Source organism: Pan paniscus, chromosome 13, assembly GCF_029289425.2.
Source record: "Pan paniscus chromosome 13, NHGRI_mPanPan1-v2.0_pri, whole genome shotgun sequence".
In the NCBI taxonomy this organism is placed as follows: domain Eukaryota; kingdom Metazoa; phylum Chordata; class Mammalia; order Primates; family Hominidae; genus Pan; species Pan paniscus.
In genome coordinates this window covers 109,702,789-109,717,903 of record NC_073262.2, presented here as the reverse complement: position 1 = coordinate 109,717,903, position 15,115 = coordinate 109,702,789, and the positions used below count along the sequence as shown (strand labels likewise).

Sequence of the window (15,115 nt, the reverse complement as noted above, 5' to 3'; positions counted from 1 at the left end):
ACTTCCAAGCTTCCTCTCATTGTACTCTTCTTGGAGAGCAGATCTTTTTTCTTTTGATGTCTCCATGTTTAAAACAATAGTGAGAGTGCAGGCATACAAGCAAGCATGCTTTGGGGAATGAAGAAAGGAGGTATTCCATGGAGTTGCTTCAACCCTTGGTTCTCCTCAGTCCTGAAAACCTGCTTTGCTAATTCTCATGGCCACACAAAACTGCTACCTTTGACATCAAGCAAACCGGTTGACAAAATTGGAAAGGACGAATCTGATGGCTGCTAGTCCCCCAGCAGGGCTGCTGCTAAGCCATAATATGCTTTTGTGTGAATTAGAAAAAGTACCCTTTGCATGGGGCAGCTTCCCTGTGCTTGAGGAGCAGAGCCAGATTCAGCCCCTCTCAGCCTGTAGCTGTACACCCTGTGCTCAAAACCTTATGTGGCCTGTGCGCACTGGGAGAGCATTCCACACAGATGGGCCTTCCCTGAACTTTTAAGAACTTCTGAGGCTAAGAAGGGCATAGCAGGAATGGGAGAGTCACACAATGGTTCAAGGAGGGTATTGGGACATCCTATCAATGTCTGAAGAGGCCATTATGTGTGACAGCAAATCTTTTGGTCCAGCCACTCTCCCAAAATGTGAGATCATTAGTTGCCTAATGTGGTGGTTCTCAACCAGGGGAGATTTTGTCCCTCAGGGAACATTTAGCAATGTCTGGAGACATTTTTCATGGTCATATCTGGGGTTGGGGGTATACTACTGGCATCTGGGAAGTAGAGGGCAGGGATACTGCTAAGTATCCTACAATGCCCAGGACAACTTCCTCAGCAAAGGATCATGTGGGCCCAAGGGTCAACAGTGCCAAGGTTGAGAAATCCTGGCCTAATGCAACCTTAGCTGTCTTCTTCTCTGTAGGTTGCTCTGAACCACTTGCAAAACATTTCCTAATCCTTTTAAGATGACCTACCCACCAGGTCTTGCCTTCTTCCCTTTTATGATCTTTAACAATATTGACTAAATGGAAATATTGCATTATTTATTATTTCTGTCAGGATTTAGATGATGTGCCGCTTTTCCCCTTATGGTAAGAAAGAAATCTCCCTACCTCCACTAAATGCTTAACCTTCTAGATTGAAGATTCGTGATTGTGACTCTTCCTGAGCCTCATGCCCTCCCCTTTTGCAGAAGGCTCCTGACCTGTAATAATTTGGGATTTTGCTGAGGCAGAGGTTTGATCACATCGGCTGCCAGGCTGGTACGTGGGAGGGAGGTGCTTTGCCAGGAAATGGGCCTAGCTGACCACGCACTGAAGAGCCACACACACCATCATATGGTATTGTCATTCTCCCCCTGGGTACAGTGGCCTTGCTGAAATGTAACAGTTGCTTCCTCGTTACCAAAAAGAAGATTAACTGTTAGTGAAGAAATAAGAGCGACGTGTTTTCCGTGGGAAAATAAAACTTTTATTGGGAAAACTGTATATTGCGCTGGTATTTGCTACCTCAGTACATTTCCTACTATTCACTGTTCTGGTTCACACCAGCACCATGAGGAGCATACTGGAAGCTTTTTGAGTTCTTAGGGAGAAACGTGCTATTTCAGGTAAAAGGATTTAAATTGCCTTATCTAATGGACACATACTTTATGTCTGCATTTTGTCAGGAGCTGTGAATTATGCATTGGCCCTTTCAGCTACATTCACATGCATAGAAAATAACATTGTCAGACGTGTCATCCCCAGATACAACGGACAATATGCTATTATAATCGTATGGCATTGTCCTTGCTGTTTGGAGATAATACTGCTGACTTTATTCCTCTCATACATGTGAATGTGGCTATAGGGAGTACGTGACATCTGTGGCTTTTACATGTATTAGCTTATCCCTTGCCACTTGAAGAGATTGCCATTAGTGAGCTGGCCTTGTGGGGTCATGCTAAGTGCCATGTTTTGGATCACAGTTGTTATCGGACCTTAGTTTTAGACCCAGTAGGGAATGAGTAGTATTATCTTGATGACCTGAAGATGCAGTGGGTTACTTAGTCAGCTTCCCAGAGCAGATGTGCTAAAGAAAGGGTAAGCTGAGGCATTCCTACTCAGATCAGCTTTGGGAGTAAGAAGGCAATTGGGTACCAAGCCTGGGAATGGCTGCTTCTATGTTAGTGCATTACCCAAGTAAGCAATAATAATATCACTTGTATTGATCTTTACAGTTGCCAAGTGTTTCACATACATCCTTCCATTTAACCTTCACTTACTGATGAGGTAAGTCTTCTCATTATACCCATTGTACAAATAAGGGAACTGAGGCTGAAAGAATCATTTTTCAAAGATTTCACTGCTGAACCATCACAGAGCCTGCCCTACTCTGTTTTTCCTTTAGAGATCAGTTATTTCTTTTGGGGGCCTAAGTTGAAACAATATAAATGAATTCAGTTTTGTTTGTGGTTCAGAAAAATAAATGGCTATTTGTTGTTATTTTACTTGTTCAGTGTAACTACTAATTCAGAATAGCTAAGAAAACTGAGTGATTATCTTGTATACTCCTACATTCTGTCTATTTTGGTTGAACTTAAGAATCCTTGATCTTAGTTGGTTTTCCCCTATTTTAAGAAAGAAAGCTGGTTTTGAAGATGCAAACAAACACAAGGTATTGATTCTTGAAGTGGTATCTCAGTACTACCGCATTTGCATATTTTAGATAATTCTTGATGAGAAATAGCAAATAGAAACTTTTCTCTGAACCCCTTGAAAGAATGCATCTTAGCAATCCTCTTTATTACTAAGCTGGAAAACCCAAATGGAGATGCCTTAAAGAATTCAAAGGAATCTGTGGATGGGTGGATCTTGGTGTATGAGTTGTATGCTCCTCTCAGTTACACCAGAGCTTTGCAAGGTGAGGTTGAAGAAATGATTTCTGTGCCTTTATTTTTGTTTGTATGATAAGTGTGGAATTCAGGATAATTTTATTTTATCTTTGTTTTTGCCCAGTTGAGGATATTTATAATGGGTTAGAAGTCGTAAGAATAAAAACCCTTGGTAAATATAGGAATTGTAAATCTATTCATTGGCAAAGATCCCAAACTCAGGTTATGATTTTGCTTGATATGTGCAGCAGCCTCTCCTCTGAATTCAGAAAAGCACACAGTGAAGAAGAATAGCTGCTTTCTAGCATTCTGCCAAAAGGATCTACAGGAACCTCAGAGTGATGGGCACTTATATTATATCCAGAGATCTGAGGAAAGAAAAGGTATTAACACCAAAAGACAAATTCCTGGAAGGCTGAAGGAATAACACACATTACCCCTGAGGGCTCCACTCTTTTGAGGATTGTTTGTCTGTAGATATTTTTGTGTGTGATCATGTGTTCCTGTACATCTTTGTATTTTCAAACTTCCCCTTTTTATTTCATTCTACCTGCCATGGAAATAACCTTAATAAGTCGTTAGAATTGGCGGGGCCCCCAACCCAATTTGATAATAGCCTTTTCCTTGCTGATAATTGGCTGCTAAGCATTTAGAATGCTTTCAAATCCACCTGTGTATCTTTCTCCCCCCTCTCATGGTTAGATGTTAAAGTTTTTGGTTTTGTTTTTGTGGTTTTCCTGGTGTGCACCTTATCCAAAAAGAATAGTTAATGAGCAAAGCCAGAAAGAATCCTTTGCAGCCAGGGAAAACTTTTCATACATCCTTCCCACTCCTGTCATTGTATGAGCTACAAGGACCATAGGTACAAAGCTTGTGGGATCAATTACCACAAGCTCACCGTTAAGCATTTTTTTAAAAATCTGTTGCGAGAAGAGTAAAGCAATAATTAAAATTAACTGAACAGCTTTTGCTCTATTGAGGCGTTAAATCTTTGTGTAAACACAATCACGTTGTGCAAACATAGGTCTTTTTAGTTGGGTGATTTAGACAGCGAACCCACTAAAGTTTTGAGGTCTCTGGGTCAAGGGCCCGTTTTGACACGGTTTGAGAGGTCACCTGCTCATTTGTGTCTGTGTTCTGCTGCAGAGAGAACTGTGAGCTGGTATGGTTCCTTGCCCACCGCAGCACAAAGAAGAGCCGGCTGGCATTTGGCAGATAGCGGTCTGTGACGAGGGGGAAGGAAATTGCACACAAAGCAAGACGGCTGCACACAGGAGCCGGTGGGGAGTGCTTAGGAACCTCTGGGGCCCAGGCAATGATGCGGCTTGAAGGTGGAGAAAACAGCAGTTATAAAATATAAATGTGTTTATTATTACACTGGGCCTATGCTATATAATTTTACACACACTCATATTTGTGATTTACGGCCGCAGCTCCATATGGAGGAGAAGCTTGCTAATTTACCCAAATTGATAGGGATGCCGCTGAAGATCATCAGATGGGTAGGAGCAGTAGCTGAGAAAAAGTGGCTCCTAAAACAAAGAAGATTGGGGTGGGGGAACTGCTGTGTCAGAGGCATCCTTTGTTCATTTATTTTGATAAGCAGAGCTTGGCTTTAATTATTCATGATAATGCTTGCCCTGGAAGGAGCAGGCCTCCGATGCCACAGCAGCTGTGGGGTGCTGTTTGGTTCTCTGTGCAGTTAACACCAAAACAACCCACCTAGTCTTTCTTGAGATTTGTCATGCTTTCACCTGTGAGAGGTGAGATGCCCTGAAGTTTTGTTGACACCCGATATCCCTTCCTAGGGGGCAGGTATTGACGTGGCTGGAGTGGAAGAGAAAGCCTGAATGATAACAGCCATTTCATGAAATCCTTACAAGGTAGGTGGTGATTTTCCCATCTTAGGCATGAGAATGTGGAAGCCTAGAAGATCCCAAGAGTAGACACGCCCAGCTTATAAGTGACCAAGCTGGCTTTCGAGTCTGGGTCTGACTCCAAAGCCTGTCCCCTGCAGCATTATGCTGGCATTTCCTAGAGAAAAGGACAAGAAAGGGACAGTGGAGCAGACCCCACCCTTCTTCCACCCCACTCCATCCCACTCTCTGTGCTTTCAGCCTATTTCCCGGTCTTAGCATCCATTACCATCATTTCCGACAGCTTTCCAAAGTGTTTCTTGACTTGGCAAAATCTTGAGGCACTTCTTCTGGGAGCTCTTCAGAAGGAAAGCACTTTGGAACAGCATGCACGAGTTCCAGAGTCCCCAGAGCATGTGCGATTCACGCTTCTTGCAGGGGAACTTCATGGAGAAAGGCTGTTGTGACCCTAGGATACTTGGTTGACCATTTTTTTCGTAGATGCGTAAATACCACATGATGAATGCTGAATGGCCCATCCACTCAGCTCATAGCAAAACCCTGGGAGGCATCTGTGATAGATGTCCTTTCAATCAATTTTTTTTCATCTCATGGGCACTGCTTTCTAAATACGTTTTACATTTGTTTGCTTTTCTCCATCTCTGCTGCAATAAGCAGAGTCATTTGTGTTTCAGGCACTATCTTCTTTCTCCTCGGCAGTTGTAGAACCTCCTAGAAGTTGTAGAACTCTCCCCACATTGGCTCATTGCCTTTGGCAGTCCATTCTCCATTTTGTAGCTAGAGTAATGTTTTAAAGTTCAATTCTGATCATGTTATGCCTCCGTTTAAAAGCTCACAATGGCTGCCATTGTTCTTAAAGTACAAATTCTTGAACATGATCTCTTAAGACCGCTTTCCAATAGAAATGTAATGTAAGCCACATATATAATTTTATATTTTCTAGCACGCACATTTAAAAAGTAATTAATCATACTAATTAGTTCTAATACTGTATTTTATTTAGCTCAATATATCCAAAACATTCTCATTTCAACACGTAAATAATTGATAAACAATTATTAATGAGCTATTTTACATTTCCTTATCTCTTTCTTCTATTGGAAAGCCTTCAAAATCTGGTGCGTATTTTACACTTAGAGCACATTCAGTTCAGAGTGCTCACATTTTGGGTGTTCAGTACCCACCTGTGCTAGGGTCTAGGAGACTGGATCGTGCAGGTCTGTTTAAGTCCTTTCACAGTCTGGCCACTGCCTGTTCTCTCAGTCCCTGCAGAGCACACAAACTGATACTCCTCTTTGATCAGCTTCTTGGTGAGGTGTGGGAGAGAATGTAGCAGAGGGATGAGAGGACTTCACCCCTGCTAATGAACTGGCGGAAACAGCCCAACATGGAGCCATCCACGTTCTACCCTTCTTCAGGGCTTTCTGGCACAGCAAATAGGATGGACTGTGATGGAAGAAGGGTGGGGTCTTTTGCTTCTGTGTCCCTTTCTTGGCTTCTAGAAAACCCCAGCATGATGCTGCAGGAGAACAGGCTTTGGAGTCAGACCCAGACTTAAAAAGTCAGCTCAGCCACTTATTAGCTGGGTGTCTACCCCTGGGCTTCCATGTTCCCCTCCCTAAGATGGAAACATCACCACCTACCTTGCAAGCCTTCTGTGAAATAGCACAGGTAAAGCACCATTGGGCTGCCTGATATATAAAGAACATACCAGGAACAGTGATGTTATTACCTGGTGTTTCTCCTTCACTCCAGCCCAGTCAGTACCTACCCTTCAGAAAGGGGCGGCAGGTAGAAATGAAGCTTCAGCTCATCTCACACTGAGATGCGGGTTAAGAATGAAATCCTTGCTTTGCTGTTGGCCTTCGGGGTTTCCATTTTTGGTTTATGTAGAACTTGTTAAGTGACACAGATTTTTCTGAGAAGGTGACGGAATGAAATGAAAATGCTGGTAAAGTTAATATCAGGTATTCTCTGAAAAAAATTTTTTCTACCCACACTAAGGTCTAGTAGTCAGTAGTACCGTTCTGTGAGCTGAAAATGAGACCGTGGGTTCTAGGGGAGGGTAGATGAGTTGTAGTTCGCACTCCTGGCTTCCTGTCTCAGTAGATTCGATTCCTTTGCTTATTCGTTTTTAAAAAGTTAGAACAGCTATTATATAGGTTCATCTGAATAGTTCTGACATTCTTTCCAGTTGAAACATTTGTTTTATCAGAAAATATTTCCAAAGGGAATATGAGCATTGATTCCACTTTAATTATTGCTGCTTATATAAAAGGCAGAGTGACGTAGTGGTTAAGCATGTGAATTCTGAAGGTGAGATGGCCTGAGTTTCAATCTTGACTGTACCACATATAAGTTGGGTGAACTTGGGGAACAGCTTTATTTCTCCAACCCTCTATTTCCTCATCTAGAAAATGGGGAGGGATAATAGCATTAGGGCTATTGAGAGAATTAGAGGACAGAATATACATAAAGCCCTTAGATTCTGTAGTGCCCAGCATATAGTGAGGGCCCAGTAAATATTAGCCAACAGCTAATTTTACTTGGATTTAAAAAACCCTATCACCCATTGAAGGTGGGTGGAATTGGACCACAAGTCTTGGCTGATGTTGATTATTTGAGGTGTTTTCTCTACAGAGATGCATGTATTGTCTAGTTTGTTTACGTATAACATTTTGTACCTTTCCCCTACACTTAGTTTTCTACTATATGTGTATCTACACGAGGAAGGAAAATATAGACATTTCATCAGAGATTGATTCTGCCACTCGTATATTCATACATCTAATAGAAAAAGCCACATATATCACAGCAGATGAGATATGAGATGTAGTAATATATGCACCATATTTTAGTAGTATATGGGCTCTGGGCAGTTTCTCTCCATGTGGTATTGGGTTTGTACTGTTTGGTTAAAACCCTTTGGCTTTCTAATCAATGCCATGTTTAAGTTGAGGAGTTGGGGCTTGACGTCTTATCTTTGATGGTTGAATGAAACACCAGCCTCTGGAGGTGGTCTGCTCCTAACATCTCAAACTGATCTCTAACCATCTTAGCTAGAATCAGGTGATTGCAGGCTCTTTATTCACCAGAAAGGTATATTCAGGTACTGGGTGTTAATATGACCCACGTTGCATAAAGAAGGATTTTGGGATAAAATATTTTAATAATTACGCTGCCTGTGTGGTGCTTTGCAGCATATGAAGCATCTGCACAGAAATCATCTCTCTTCACATTTCACGATAATCCTGTGAGGGCTGTGCCAAAGAAGGGATTAGCTCTATTTTGCAGAGGAGGAAAGTGAGACTTAAAGAGTAGGTAACTTTCCTGAGGGCACATCATAAGTGGTAACAGCTAGGACTAGAGCACAGGTCTCCTGATGGTGAGTTGTGTGTGTGTGTCTGTTTTCCAGTAAACTGTACTTGTACACATGGGGCAACATCTCCAGAACTCTGACAACCTTTCTGGAGAAAAGAAGCGAGATTTCCTTTGTTCATGTATGTTATGCTTTGAATTAATTAGATCCTAAATGAAGCTTTTGTGACAAAGACCCAAGCTAACAGGAGCTTAAAGATGTAAGATTTCTTTTTCCCTTTAATATAAAGTCTGCACTGAGAACTGTCAGAAGCCCAAACTCCTTTTGTTCTGTTGGTCACCTATCCCTAGGATTTCCATTCCTGAGGTATTGCTCAGGTCCCTGCCATTCAAGATGGCTGCCACCAGGCCTGCTTTCCAGGAATCTAGTTTTCATGCAGATATTTCGAAAGTGAAAAGGGGAGGGGATGTCCCTACTTTTAGAAGTACAGCTTGATTGGCCGTGATAGCTCACACCTGTAATCCCAGCAGTTTGGGAGGCCAAGACAGGTGGATCACCTGAGGTCAGGAGTTTGAGACCAGCCTGGTCAACATAGTGAAACCCTGTCTCTACTAAAAATACAAAAATTAGCTGGGTGTGATGGCGGGCACCTGTAATCCCAGCTACTCAGGATGCTGAGGCAGGAGAATCACTTGAACCAGGAGGGGAGGTTGCAGTGAGCTAAGATCACGCCACTGCACTCCAACCTGGGTGACAGAGCGAGACTCTGTCTCTAAATAAATAAAAGTACAGCTTGACATTGCACTTGCCAGTGCCACTTACGTCTCATCAGCCAGAACTTGGTCATATGTCAACAAGCAATTGCAAAGGAGTTTGGAAATACAGTCTTTGTTCTGGGTGGCCATAAGCTCAACAAAAACCAAGGGATACTCTTACCTAGGGATAAGGGGAGAATGAATATAGAGGACAACTGGCAGTTGCTGCTATGCTTTTAGTCTTAATAATTCTTTTTAAAAAGCCTTTAATGCAGACATTTTAACAGAAAACTTGAGTTCTGAAATTCTAAATGTATGAAATGATAAGGGTAACATCCTAGTACATTGTAGTTTGTGGCATATTGCAAGATCAAAATAATTGCATGAAAACTAGGTTTCTGTGGAATGGCTTAAGTTCTGAATGGAAACATAATTTACATTTTCCATTTCATGAGAATATTACATTACTGGAGTAATATGAAGTGACTGGGAAATTAATAACTTAAGCACAAAAGCATATGGAGTCAAATTAACTGCATCTTAATATTTCTTGCACCTCTTTTTCCCCCTTCCAAAGTATAAAGTCACATAACATTGACATTTTCCTCCCAGAATGCCTTCATTCTTCAGTAGAAGAATGAAGAGAAAGTATTTTGTAGCTTTGAGTTCAGTACAGACAAAAATTAAGGCTGTTTGAGGTTAGAGGTATATAGGATGACAGATTGTGTGGGGGTGTTTCTACATATGTGGGTGTCAATATGTTTGTGCTGAGTTGTTTGCAGATTTGGGGGGAGGGCAGGGTGTGTGTGTGTGTGTGTGTGTGTGTGAATGTGAATGTAGCTTTCACGGGTGGTTTCAGTCATTGTGTTTTCTTCCCAATGATTCCTATTAGGGAGCAGCAGAAAGAAGATGTAGGAAGATCTAGGTAACTGCTTAAAGGAAGGTATAGAGATGGACCAATAATATATGGGTATGTTCATTCAGCCAGGTTAATTGAGGGTCTTTGACATGTGTCCAGCATTCTAAGTCTTGGGAATACTAAGGTGAATAAGCCTGGCCTCTGCCCTTAAAGGGACCATTTGGTTTTGTGGAGCTACATAGAATGTAAACAATTTACTCAAACAATATGATAGTCTCTTCTAGAGGAAGTTAGGCGAGCAGAAGAAAGGAGTGCCCAACTCTATCAGAGTCCATCTAGAGCCACTTCCCACAGCATATGCTTTGGAAGTACTAGGACCACACATTGTGCCAGGCCCTGAGGACACAACTATGCACAGATGTGGGGTCTGGCCTCAAGGGAGTCAGTCTCTTGAGGGGATAGTTTGTCATCAAGGTTCCTCAGGGTTTGGCATTACCACCTCTTCAGTCCATTCTTAAGGGTCCTCCTCACATACTTACCCTTGACCTCAGGATGATAAACCACTGTCTCTTATCTCTGGGCCTTTGTGCATGCTGTTCCTTCTCCAGGAAATACTTATTGCCCTTGTCCTTAGTGTCCTTCAAGTTTCAGGGGGGCTGATCATCTCTGGGACACCTGCTCTAATAGTCTTATCAAGTCTTAGGGAATTTCTGTTTCACATGTCCACATTACACACATCTATCAAACATATTGAGTCTCATGTTCTTTGTATGTATGCATGGTGCTTTCCTAACTGGGAGCTGCTCTAACGTGAAGAACCTTTCCATTTAGCTTTAATTTCTAGCAGTGTCATTGGTTGGCATATATTTGAACCAACAATTAATGCTGGTTGAATCTAACTTGTCACACTGAAGAGACTATTTCTTTCATTGCCGGTGAGTTAGACCAGAAGTCTAAGCATTTGACTTTTCCTGTTTACCCGTGGACAGAGATGAAGTGTTTCGGAGATAATGCATGTTAGGGTTTATGAATCTGGAAGGTAAGGTGGTAACAAAGCTTTTCGTGCTGTTGGATTTTGATGGTCTGATGTCTCAGTTAGCAAACATTGTATTCAGTGCATGTTACAGTGTGTCTGAGCCTGTGCTAGACTTTGTGCATGATTACAAAGAGGCCAATGAGAAAGCATCTAGCCCAGTGCCTGGACATACACTAGATACTTAATCAGCATTTATTCCACTGGGGGTATAAGGTGTCCTTGTTTTAAAAGCACTTTTCATTTAATGTGTGTGGGGAGAAGCAGGGCAAGGGATCAAGGCATAAAAAGATAAATATCTACAGGAAATAGTAAATAACTGGCCAAAGAGTGAAAACTTAGATAAGGGTATAGTTTTCTGAGGAGGAGAAATCCTTGCGGATGGGGTGACATGTGGAGAATAGGCACATTCTGAGCAGGGGACATCCCAGCGAGTGAGAAAGGCTTGGGCGGGAGTTGGGGAGCGGGGGCTGTCTAGGGATGTTGGAGACTAGAGGGTTATGTAAGAAGTGATGGGTGATAAGGTAGAAAAATAAGTGACATGGCTTTGTGTACATCTTTTCCTGAGTACATAGGCAGTGGTATGTGAAGAGCATCTATCCTAGATTATTATGTGTCAAAACAACAAACAAATGAAAATTTTCTTTTGGGGTTACTCTTAGACTTTATATTTGAGTAAGGTACATATTTGGGTTGCTTTAGCTAATGGGGGAATTTAGTCTCTAAAAAAATGTTTAATCATCTTGGAAGAGAATTATGTAGACATATTGATGTTTTAAATCTTCACTGATTTGATATTTGCCTCTAAAAAGCTCTAAAAAACTGGATTAATATCTATTCAACATGAATGGTAGCTGGCCCAGGGAGGGCCCTTCTCTCCATGATCTGGATATAAATTATCTAATTTGGGCTCTTCTTTTTTTTGAGACATGGGTCTCGCTCTGTCACCCAGGCTAGAGTGCAGTGGTGCAACCACAGCTTACTGCTTACTGCAGCCTCAGCCTCCCCTGCTCAAGTGATCCTCTCACCTCAGTCTCCCAAGTAGCTGGGACTACAGGCGTGCACCACCATGCCCAGCTAGTTTTTTAATTTTTTGTAGAGACAGGGACCTACCACATTGCCTGGGCTGGTCTCAAACTCCTGGGCTCAGGTGATCTGCCTGCTGTGGCCTCCCAAAGTGCTGGGATTACAGGTGTGAGCCACCACATCTGATCTCATTTGGGCTTCTTGAAGATTGATAAAATTGCCTTTTTTTTTTAAGTTTAGAGAAAATTACCATATGAACTAGTGATATGTTTAAGCTACTTCTCTACCATCTGCATTTATATCATCAAGGAATATCAATTTTTGTTATCATTAGCTTAATTAAAACAAATTTAGGATGCTGAAGCCACTTACTTTATAGCTTCCAGAAGCAGATCTTAGGTGGTTTTTTGATTATCCTTTCTTATGTTTTTTTTTTAATACCATTGATCTATCTCTTTTCATATATATATATATTATATATATATATATATCGCATATGTAGCAGAAAGTTAACTTTTATCCAAATAATAAATGATTTAGGTGTATATTTTCTAAATTTTTGGTTAGCAAAAAAGCAAAATTTAGTGTATCCAGTAAAGTAAATTAGATATTGTCAACTAATGTGATACGTACCAATGGGTGACCACCATGGGTCCCTGATCTGATAAGGCCTAGTTTAGTCTCCCCTCCCCACCTGTCCTGGCCCTCCATGTCTCTGCATTTTCTGTGGTTCACAGACACACAGTCCTCTCACCTGCCCTCAGGCTTTCCAAAAGCCTCCCCAGTAGGGTGTCATGCAGACCTACCCTCCCTCAAAGCTGTGTGCTCTCCGATTATCTTTTTCTTAGTACCACCCTCCTTGCAAGAAAAATGAATTCCTTGGCTATACTCACTAGGAGTTGTACACCTTTTGCCAACCTCTGGAATTGACTGCATTTTTAGGGGAAGTTTCCTTTTCTATGTTGGTTTACTTCTACAGGGTATACTTCTGATTTAGTGGTATCACTTTCAGAGTAATGCCTTGATATTACCCATGCTTGGAACATGTTGTTTGGAGTAAAAGTGATTTTTTTTTCTCTTCATTCTGAAAATCTTTTAAGGTGATTCAAAAATTAATAGTTTGGGAATAGACACAGTGGCTCATACCTGTAATCCTAGTGCTTTGGGAGGCTGAGGTGGGGGGATCACTTCAGGCCAGGAGTTCAAGACCGGCCTGTGCAGCATTGGGAGGCATCGTCTCTACAAAAAAAAAAAAAAAAATTAGCCAAGTGTGGTGGCACCAGAGCCTGCAGTCCCAGCTACTTTGGGAGGCTACTTTGGGAGCCTGAACTCAGGAGTTCAAAGTTGCAGTGAGTTGTGATTGCACCCCTGCACTCCAGTCTGAGCAACAGAGTGAGACTCTGTCTCTAAGGAAAATAATAATAATAATAATAGCTTGGTCATTGTAGTAAGAGTCTGTTCCTGTATACGTCCTCTGCCGTATGGTGATCTTTACATTTGAAAACAAAAAGCAAAGGTTGACCAAAGGTGAGTTTAAAATTAACGTTTTTTAATAATCAAATTTCTATTTAATACATCAAATTGAATTGTGAGAACTTGACTTACAGAGTGATAACATTGCTGCTAAATGGAAAAAAAATGTTCTACAAATGAGTTTCAAACAGATTCACATGGTGTAGTTGTCATCTTGAAAGGGAAAGATTAATGTTTTAATAACATTTTTCTTCAAATTTAGTATATACCTAGCTTTTAACTTTATTGTAACTGGTAATCACCAAAATATATTTAAATTTCCAAGATGACATTAAGTTTTATTTGGATTTAACTCCAAAAAAGCTGATAAAAATAATTTTTGAAGTTAACCTTGAAAAACAAAAAGAACAAAAACAAAGTAAAATGGACAAAAAAGGCAAGCAAATTAAACTTGTTGCTTAAAAAAAATAATAAATATAGTTTCCCCAAATGATCATGCTTACCTGTTTCAAAACTTGAGAACATACAGCTTCAGGTATAAGTGTTATTGAGGTCTAAATTCTTAAGTGAGTTTACAGTCTTTTGAAAATTATAGTAATACCTAAACAGTTATGAGTTTTTGTTTTGCCTTGTGTCGGGGTGGTGGGGAGCAGTGGTGTTTGTTGGCTAAACCTCACTCAGCCCACTAGAAACTACTAGAATACTGCATACATTTTTAATTAAATAAAAAATAATTTTATGGCATTCCTTGGGTTATGAGAAACATGGTACAGTATTTGAAAATACATGTATTGGAATAACAAATTACACATTACAAAAGTTCTTTAATTTTCAACAGCTACATTTATTTCAGCATCTGGGTTGGTAAGTAATTTTCATGACCAACACAGTCTTCCTCCAGCATTTCAAACAAATTCACCAAGAATCTAACACTTTGTCTCAAAAGAAACATTTTAGACAAAGTTAACAGTTGTTAAAAATGGCACATGACCCCAAAGGATTTCTTTAGTCCCGTGTATTTCCATGGCTGTGCTCCACGGGGCAGGCTGGGCTCCAGTTTGAGTCTTATAGAGAAGCCCTGTGCCTTTGCCCTGGACATACAGGTGACAAAGTTCTCTGTTTCCACATCTCTCTCTGGCTTCCTGTGTGTCTGTAAACTCCCTGTTGATATCACCACTATGAATAGCAACTTTAATAACAAACACCGTTAATAACACTTTTTATTCATTTGGGACTTTGTAACTGACCAGTCACTTCCAGGTACTAGGTTCCATCGAATCTTCATGAGTATAGGGAAGTGGGACAGTTTTTTTTTTAAATTCCTTCCCCACACAGTTAAGAGCCATAAGTCCCCAAAGAAGTTATTAAATACCTTTACAAGGCCACATTGCTATTATGTGGCAGAGCCAGAACTAGAATAATCTATTTTTTGATGCTGAGTTCATTTTATTTCCCCACTACGGCAGTGGTTCTTGAGGTATGGTCTCTGGACCAGCAGCAGCAGCAGCAGCATCATCTGGGAATTTGTTAGAAATGCAGATTCTTGGGCCCTCCCCTTGTGAATCAGAACTTCTCAGGGTGGGGTTCACTAACCTGTGTTTTAAACAAGCCCTTTAGGGAATTCTAATAAGTTTGAGAACCACTGTGCTAGAGGACTGCTTATGGAAAGAGAGATGGATATAGGGGATGAGAACAATTTAAAGAGAAATATTATTTTGTGTTTCTTAATGGCACATTTATGGGTCCTATATGTAAATAAGTGTATTATCTGAGCATCTACTGTGTATAACGTTTGTGCTAGCCACTGTGGATAAAGTGGCGAACAAGTCAAATGTGGCCCCTGCCCTCACAAAATTCACATCCTGGCCAGTGAGAGAGGCTCCAAACGTTCTATTAAGTTTGGGGGTGGGGTGG

At 41.0% G+C, this 15,115-nt stretch overlaps 1 protein-coding gene and 1 non-coding gene across 7 annotated transcripts in view; both read left to right on the top strand.

Annotated features, from left to right (window-relative positions):
* The window catches only part of KLF7 (KLF transcription factor 7), a 455,464-nt gene that overhangs the window by 418,837 nt on the left and 21,512 nt on the right, over positions 1–15,115 (top strand). The gene's annotated exons all lie outside the window — the stretch shown is intronic.
* Positions 1,725–1,791, top strand: MIR2355 (microRNA mir-2355). Its single transcript, NR_163085.1, has one exon. It is a non-coding gene; the product is annotated as a microRNA mir-2355 (primary transcript).